This window comes from Periplaneta americana, chromosome 16 (assembly GCF_040183065.1).
Source record: "Periplaneta americana isolate PAMFEO1 chromosome 16, P.americana_PAMFEO1_priV1, whole genome shotgun sequence".
In the NCBI taxonomy this organism is placed as follows: Eukaryota; Metazoa; Arthropoda; class Insecta; order Blattodea; family Blattidae; genus Periplaneta; species Periplaneta americana.
The window spans coordinates 58,072,132-58,082,041 of NC_091132.1; the positions used below are offsets into that span (position 1 = coordinate 58,072,132).

Genomic DNA, 9,910 nt, shown 5'->3' on the forward strand with positions numbered 1-9,910 from the left:
GTTACATTTCTCTTTATGTATCAGTTATCAGTTTCCTGTTGTGAATTGTTTACCACTATTACTTTTAAATGTATATAATCAAACTTTTTCTAATATTCATTTTTTAAATATATTGTTAGCAAGAACTTTGAACAGAGCCTTGAATGACAGAGATAAAACGTGGCTTCCTGTTTAGTTGTTTCAACAAATCAGAAGATACAGTAATTAGTTTTGAGTCTCTTCCATTGTTGAAATTATAAAAGAAAGCATAATGTTTAAAAAAATAAAGTAAATCTTAGTAATGATATGAGGACGAGGATCAGGAAAGGAAATTATAAGGAGATCTACATGACGGCATATAAGAAAATTCTAAAATAAAACTACGTTTACCCTCACAAACTAAAAAATTTTATTGTACTTTTCCAAATGACAAGCATATTCATAGATAGTCAATGTGTATTTTAACTAAAGAACAATTTAATAGTGATATAATTTTATTTTTATCACTACCAGTAGCTATTGAACACTGTTTCGAACCAAAACATTACATGATTTGTCTGCAGTCATGATGTGCCATATTATGTGATGAAATAGACATACAATTGGCTGTTATTGCACTCCAGTTTAGTACCTTGGAAAATAAAACAGTCCATAATTAGTCTTTTAAAATGAGGTCTACTCATGTAAAGTAACTGACACATAAACCTATGACACTGGAGATCAATTTGTTCCCATAATTTTCTTTTCGACTTCCCATATATAGTCCAACTATGATTTTGCAGATGATTATAAATATAAAAATAAAAAATTCCTTTTAATAGAATGAGTGGATGTAGAATTTCTTTCTCTGCAAAAAACCTTTAATGAATGTTTTCAGTAACACAATAAATTAGGAAAAGTTTAATGTATAAATTTTAACACCAAAACCCCTATAGTGCGTATCTCGATTCATCACCAAGTGTTTGTAGGTACATGTGTGTGCATAATTGTAAGAAAAAAGAAACACGGAATTTAAGAACAATTTATATCTTGTGATAAATGTTTTATTCAGATGAGTGTATGTGTGTAATATGCTATTCAGCGAGATATCTCAATGGTATAATGTTCGACTAAACACAAAACAAAAATTACTGTATTTGAGTCCCGTTCACTGCTTCATTTTTCTTTAATTTTGTATTTTCACTATCGCTGTTGTAATATTTTGCCATATTGTGTCTTATTAAGAGGTATAGCAATTTTATAACCAACCCAAAACAAAAACACTCATGATGTGTTATAAACAACTTCGCATTTTTCTGATATTGCATTGGTGTGTTTCTGAGGGACCCTTTTTTATGGTGCATTTGTTGTTATTAGTAGCTAATCAGCAGTTTATTTTTACTCTCAACAAGATTTTAACTTTGATAAAAGGGCTTGTGCTATTAACATCCATCGTGACAGAACAATAATATGCACTTAAATGATAATATAATCTTCGGAATATGTAATATATGACTTTCATGTGTTAAATTCTATCGTACCTGGTTTACATGTATGATAGAATTTAACACAGGAAAGTCATATAATAATATTCCGTGATACAGTGTTAAAAGTTGTGTAATCAAGATGGATAATATAATAATCAAATAAAGATGATAAATTACTTGACAACGCCAATTTTACTTTAACCTATAAAGAATAGCTTTGACAGGGCTTTACTTATAGAATGATTCTGTATTTCCTCGTGCATTTTCGATGTTGAAACACCATGAGGTTCAAGAATATATATATATCTCTGTGCGTGCGTGTGTGTGTGTGTGTGTGCGTGCGTGCCCACTTCACTTCACGTGATTTGGGTTCCGCATACTGCGGATAGATGGCAAGACTGTAACCTCTTAATGAGTTATATTTTATGTTTCATTCATATTATATTTTATGTTTCATTCATAAAGTTATAACAATTATTTTAAAAAATCACAAGAATTAAATTCACATACCTTTTTATACTCGTCTTGTCTTGTTTTGTTTTATTTTCAGTCATTAACATTTTTATAATATTAACCTTACGGTATGCAATAATTCTAGTTGTGAAAAATACGAAACAGACTATAAGTTTAATTTAAATATAAACAAATTTTAGCTAGACACTAAAAAATATGACCAGTATTGAATTTACAATGATTTTACTTAACTCGATCTTTTTAAATATTTTGTCCTTATTTCCGTCATTCATTCATTATAATGTAGAATACATAATGATAACATTAGTCATATATTATAGATAATAATTATAAATTATTGTTCTAGTCTATACAACTGTTTCAATCTTATAATATGCTTCTGCAAGTATTAAAAATTAGTGTATCCCTTTCCTCCCAACTACAAGCAATTGTTGACAACAGAGGTACCGATACAGGTAATTAAATTAGTGTGCATACTGGATGGACACCCAAAAACAGCCCTATTTAGGGCTACATAATTTTCCCAAAATGTATTCAAGAAGCATACAATTCTGAGTAACACAGGTTCAAATTGCAAAGGTGTAACTTAATAACAATAAAAAATCAGTCGCAAGCAGGGATCGAACACGGAACATTTCTTTAGGCAGCTAACATGCTACCCATTCAGCTATCAAGGAGAGATAATGCATGAGTATAACGTTGATACTTTGAAGTTAGCTGGCATTATAAATATTATTTCTGATATCCATTTTTCAATCAACAAGCATTTACACATATAAATGTAACTTTTCAACATTCTAAATTTTGATTACAATAGATGTTCTTGTATATCAAAACATCAGAATTAGTTTTAATTATTGTACTATTGTGCTTTATATGTACCGGTGTTAAATTTATGCCTACAGCTGTACCGTTTGGCAGGGGCGGCCCGTCCTTATGTGCTACAGTGCTACAGCACAATGATAATTTTTGCTTAAATAATGTATTTGCAATACCATAGTATTTAATCTGTCATTTGACAATTTCCCGTGGTTATGTTCATGACGCGTTATAGAGTGTTTAGTCTTCGCTCTTCGTTCTTTGGTGCCTCAGGGGGGTACGTTGTGCTACTCACAACTTACATGAGAATGTAGATAATTATTGCGCATGTGCGAAGCTGAAATCATTGCTCTGATTGGCTATTTTTACGCGGGGAAGTGCTGTAGTCAGCTTCAGTACAACACAGCTTGGAGATTGCAAAAGTAAAGCGTAACGAAAGAATGCTTGTTTGTGGAAGAACTCGGAACTATGTACAATGTATTTGGCAATTCAAGTGTCCGACTGCTGCTGCCATCTACCAGTTTTTTGAGGTTCCTCCTGAATCAGTCAGCAAGCGACGGAAAATGGAATCCGAAAAATGAAGCCAAGGAAGTATGTGACCGTATAATTCAGGAAACTACTCATCGTTTCCAGTCTTTAAGCTACCTAGACGCAACAAAATTGTTAAACAGCAAATTTTTTGACAATTTTTTGCACAATTTTCCTGAATGCGAATTTGAAGTTGCTGTCAACAGCCATACTGTACTGAACAAAAGAATGTTAAAAACACAACTTGGGGTTATATATGGAAGACTCGACTTCCGAAATATAGATGGAGCTGTTCAATTGTTATAATACATAGCCTCCAACAATTCACAGGATCCATTCTGTGAAGTACGTAACGAAGTTGTTAAATATTTTTGGTACACCACCAATACCACTGCTGAGCAAGAAAGATGTTTTTCTTGCTTGAAACGCAAGTTTTTAAGGAACACTATGTCCCAGGATCGCCTCACTGTTCTTACAATACTGTCAATAGAAAAGAGTATAATGTCCAAGAAGGAGGGTTTAACGTTTAACACCAGGGTAATTAGCAGGGAAAGGATTTATATGTAAATACATATTTACTTATAAAGCTAATATAATTTATATTTTGCATTATCTTTATGTTTCACAATGTGTAGGGTTGAAAAATCCTACTTTTATTTTCCATATTTTTCCATATTTTAGAGTTTAGTACATATTTTCGTTAATTTCCATATATTTTCCATATTTCATATAAAACAGTCCATATTATATTAGGTTTAACAATAAAACAAAACAAAATTCCATTAACTTTTAAAAATACATTTCAACAATAGAGATTTAAACACATGTTCAGTAATCCCTTTAACATCAGAGTTATTTGAAAATTAGCAGTCCTATCAACAATGGGAAAGTAAGTTACAAAACTGTATTAATTTAATTTAAAATTTTTAACAGACTTCAGTTGTGCAGCTCAACAGTTAAATGCCAGTCAGAGTACACATAGGTTCAGTTTTGTAAATCATACTATAAAGACGGTAAATATGCCAAAAGTACGTCATTCAGTCAATTTAAAATCAAAACTAACAAGTTACATTTCAGAATTTAAAGAAGATGGTTTATCAACTGACAATAAAATATTATTTTGTAATTTGTGTCAGTGTGCAGTATCATCTACACAAAAGTTCCTGGTGCAACAACACATTACAACTAGTAAACATCAGGCCAACAAACAACTAAATTCCAAGCAGAGACAATTGTTTTTAACACAACCAACAACATCGAATGTAAGATCTGAGTTTAACATCGACCTGTGCCGTTCTCTCATCTCTGCTGATATTCCTCTCTACAAACTAAAGAATAAGGTCTTCAGGGAATTCCTTGAAAAATATACTCAACATACAATCCCGGATGAGTCAACACTTAGGAAGACGTATGCTCCATCCATCTACGATGAGACAATACAGAAGATAAGAGATGAAATTAAAGATAGTTCAATTTGGGTTTCCATTGATGAGACTCCCGACAAAGAAGGTAGACTTGTTGGTAATGTAGTTATCGGTTTGTTAAGTGAACAATATTCTGAACGAATTCTTTTACATTGTGATGTTCTAGAAAAGTGCAATAACAAAACTATAGTTAAACTGTTCAACGAAGCTATGGGTATCCTGTGGCCAAAGGGTATTATGTACGATAATGTGTTATTCTTTATTAGCGATGCTGCCCCTTATATGGTCAAAGCTGGACAAGCATTATCTGTTGTATATCCTAAATTGACTCATTTTACTTGTGTGGCGCATGCATTTCATCGTGTGGCAGAAGTGGTCAGAGACAATTTCCCTAAAGTAGATTTGTTGATTTCATCAGTGAAAAAAGTATTTCTCAAAGCTCCCAGTAGAGTTAACGTGTTGAAAAAAATGTACCCTGAAATTCCATTGCCACCAAAGCCAATTTTAACTAGATGGGGTACATGGCTAGAAGCAGTTGAATATTATGCCGAACATATAGACTCTATTAACAATGTTCTCCTTGCATTGGACTCTGAAGATGCAGTCTCAATTGATACTGCGAAAACAGTTACCTGTGACATAAGTGTGAAGAATGACTTAGCTCACATTCAGCATACATTTTCATGCATCATAAAAACGCTCAAAAGTCTCCAAAATAGGCACCTTTCACTATCTGAAAGTTTTGAAATTATAAATAGTACTGTGGAACAACTGAATCGTGGTAGAGGTAAAGTTGCAGATGCAGTAAGAGCTAAGGTGGACACTGTACTTTCAAAAAACCCTGGATATGAAGAACTACAAAAGGTTGTTGCTGTGATGAGTGGTGAATCAACAGTGAAGATTAACTTGGACTTATCCCCAGCAGACATTGTGAAATTGAATTATGTACCAGTTACTTCTTGTGACGTCGAACGCTCTTTTAGTCAGTATAAATCTATCCTCAGAGACAATAGAAGAAGATTCACTTTTCAGCACTTGAAAGAAATGTTTGTAACCTATTGTTATGGTAACAGACAATAAAAATTGTGTTTTGTTGAAACTACATTGGAAGATAAGGTACGTCCATTATATTTTTTGTTTAGTTTGATTAAAATGTACCAATATTTAACGTACATAGTCATTTTTTTATAATTTTAAGTCCATATTTAATTCCATATTTTGGTAAAAATCCATATTTAATTCCATATTTTGGTAAAAATAACTACATATATATTTACATATTTCATATATTTTTAGTCCATATAAATCCGTTTCCTGGTAATTAGTCACTAGGCGAGTCTCAAATTAAGATAAATACATATAAGTGTATACAGTAGGCCGATATAGAGATTGTAGCACACTCATTATTTTGACCACCTGCCGCTACTGCCGTTTGGTGCTTGATACAAAAAAAAAAAAACAGCTGGCCACTTTATATTTCCTTGCATGTACATGCAAGATAACGAACTCTTCGAATACTAATATGCCATTCATTCCAAAGCAATATTATATGATTTTTAATATCTTCCTTTTTCTGTTTTCTTTTTTTTTTCCCCTTTCATATTTTTAAATATAAAGAAAATTTAAAAACTTATGTAGGCTACTATAGCTTAAAATGTTCAATACAGAATAAGAAATTAATTAAAAACTAGAAATGAATAAGTTCAAGAATTACACATTTTTAATCTTTCAGAAAAAAAGTGGATTATGGAAAATATTGAGATGGCTATGTCATGCAAAATAATAATAACCTACAAACCTAAACATCATAGTACAAAAAGCTCTCTTAAAAAAGTTGAACAACTATAGGCTACTTCGAAAATTATAATCTTAATCCCGAATACTATTTTAAATTTTGTAATCAGGGTGTCCACATTCCGGAAAGTCAGTGGTAGTCAGAGAGAAGTCGAGAAGTTAAATTTGGTCATGAGAAATCATAAATATCGTTCTAATTTTTTAAAGGTCAGGTAAATTTCCCCAATGATGACACTTGAGGGGAAAAATTTATGCTCTACCCTGCCATAACACAAGATACAGCAGAATTTTTTTCTCAGGTGTGCTACGCAAGTGAATTCATATGAATACACTCGCACTTCTGCTTAAGTTATGAAATAATTTTTTTAATTTGTTTCAGGGTTTCTTTGTTAAAGTTGAGAAACAATATCATTATGGCTAAGCAGTGTATATTTTCCAATTATCTTGTTTCTAATCTCTTCAATAATGAATACTCCTAAAATTGAAGTCAAAACTTTTGGGGCGACATAGTATGACTAGTTTTCTATCATGTTATAACACTTTTCTGAAAGAAGTTACTTACCGGTACAGTATTATTCTTGACAGTCATTCAATTTTTACTGTCATTCATTCATTCATTCATTCATTCATTCATTCATTCATAGTGTTCTGCCCAAGGATATGTCTTTCACTGCAAATCCATTGTGTTGGTTTTTAATTTAAATTTGTTTTGTAATTTGCATGACATTGGTAAAATAAATATAAAAACAAATTAAAAAATAAATATGAAAGTCAGGAAGTGGACAGAACTAGACGAGCTATGGGGATGGTGGAGTCTAGGTTTCCTTAAGTTACTTTCTTTTTTCTGGGAAAAAAAAAAATATATATATATATTCAGAGCAGAGCACTTAACATTCTTCATTCAGGCACTGGTTGGTCAGGGAAACCTAAAATTTTGATCAGGGGAAGTCAGGAATTGTTTTTGTAAATTGAAGTAGACACCCTGTGTAATTATTGAATGAAGAAGAAGAAGAAGAATGAAACGTATAATTTTACAATTTTTTTGAGTGAACTCCAAATGATTTTATCACAAAAACAAGAGGTGGTACATACTAAAAAACTGTACTTACTTGTGTTGCAGTTAGCCAAATAAGTTGGGGGTGGCACATGATTTTGATCCTTTGGTATTACTGCAACATTTTTTATCTCCAGGACAGCTATAATCACTTGTGCAGTGATTGAAAGAAGTTCTTATAGTTGAAGGAATAGGGCAATGCCCTGGTTTACCTAAATAGAGAAATTAATTAATTGAAGCATACCATAAAAGTTTTCTTTCCTCAATCGTACTATCAGGGATTGGAATGCTCTACCTGCAGACTTACTAAAGGCTTTACCAATAACCAAAAATATATTTAAAAATAGGCTTAAGGACTTTACTAATACAAAAAGTAGGCAGAGGCGCAAATTGGCCGCACGTCAATATGCACGGCACTATTTAATATATATATATATATATATATATATATATATATGGTGTGTGGATAAGCTTCAGGGCTTCTACCGTGTTGTCTTGGTGTTATTGGCTGACGTTTCGACCGCTGTGTTGTGGCCATCTTCAGAGCAGTTGTTGGATGAGGAAATAGTCTGCCAGTACTTATATATATAGTAGTCTCGATGGGGGGAGTACTTGCTGTGATAGGTCGTAGGTTCTCCTTCTGGCATCTGATTGGTCCTACGTGGTCCAATCCGGTTGAGGTCTGTATGAAGGGGAGGACCAATCAGATGCCAGAAGGAGAACCTACGACCTATCACAGCAAGTACTCCCCCCCATCGAGACTACTATATATATAAGTACTGGCAGACTATTTCCTTATCCAACAACTGCTCTGAAGATGGCCACAACACAGCGGTCGAAACGTCAGCCAATAACACCAAGACAACGTGGTAGAAGCCCTGAGCCGCGGAAGCCTAAGCGAACACACACATATATATATATATATATTTTTTTTTTTCTCAGCCTAAGCGGAAGAATATGGCTGTTAGCACTTGCGCACTTAGATGACATCACCATATTAAAAGAAAGTGTGACCTGATTTTCTTGCATGTCAAGCTTATAAACATTTCACTTTGAAAACTAAACAGTATTTTTCGCAAATCTGTTGGAATGTATAAAAAAATAACCAAATTACTTCAAGTAAATTTATAATTTTGAAGAGACAGGAAAAAATATTATAAACATTCCTTTTTGAATTTTGGGATTTGAATGTTCATAAAAATTGAAAGAAAATTACCATGGAAATAAAATTTGTTATTAGGCCTAAATAGATAAGTAGGCTACCATTAACTTAAGATATATGAATTTATTTTTATGTATTGTTCAAAACGAGAATATATTCTGTGTGCACTATTTCACTTTAAATGATATGTTAATATGACATTTAAAGTACTACCGGTATACCATGATAGGATTCGAACCTACGCCCAAGCACAACCTTGGAGCATGAGCAGTTCTCGATATTTCTAGACCATGCCAGTGACTTAGGTTTCTTAATGCTAACTTTTATATTTGTGACGAAATCATAGAATAATTGTTGTATACAGGCTGAATAAAGCAATAAATAATAAATACTTACGTACCTGCAGAAGTATCTATTACTTCAGTAAGGATCATCAGCAGCGCAGCAATAAATATGACAGCATTCTTTCCTAGAAAATAATAATTACAAGCAAAGTGTAATGAAAAATGTCCGTGACTGTGTCATAAAATATCAGATTTAGGCCCAAACTGATATACCAGTACTGTAGTTATATAGAACCAGAAGCTAGTGACAGCTTAGGATCTGTAAACTAATAAAAACTATGAGAATACTTGAAAACAGTTCGTATATTCATTTCATCTAACAAATAAATTGACAAAAGTAATGATGACATTTAATAGAATCCTCATATGCAGTTGGCACTAACAAATACGAGTAAAATTATGGAAATAACAGAAAAGAGTTTTGTTTATCAAATTTCTCAATTTTATCATGATAAAAAAGAATTATGCAGAAAGTATATTAATGAAGATTGAAATTGAATTTTTAAAAACTAAAGTATGGTATGTCCTAATTATATTTTAAGCGGTTTTTTACAACAGTTGGAAGATGTTGAAATGGAGTAAGAAAAAAGAGATCTAATGAAAAGCAATACATTAATAGGCCTACGTTAATTTTAATTTACTCGAGAACTTGTGATTAGGAAAACATTGCCTAACATTAAAAGTAACTTATGTCAATGGTTAACTATACTTCACAATCTTATGACGTGATGTTTGGTTTCATACCCATATCGAATGTTTCCTGCACCAACAAACCCAGTCAGTTCAGTGTCTCTGGAGATACTCAATTACTGAGTGTTGAGAAACGAATAAATAGTCTTGACCTAGGAAAAGGATGTGGTTATGTG

At 32.4% G+C, this 9,910-nt stretch overlaps 1 long non-coding RNA gene across 1 annotated transcript; it reads right to left on the minus strand.

The window, feature by feature from the left end:
- Positions 1-364: 364 nt before the first annotated feature.
- On the minus strand, positions 365-9,910 carry LOC138716321 (uncharacterized). The gene is made up of 4 exons (XR_011336638.1): positions 9,789-9,910; positions 9,101-9,169; positions 7,594-7,750; positions 365-610 (listed from the first exon to the last, which is right to left on the minus strand). It is a non-coding gene; the product is annotated as an uncharacterized lncRNA (long non-coding RNA).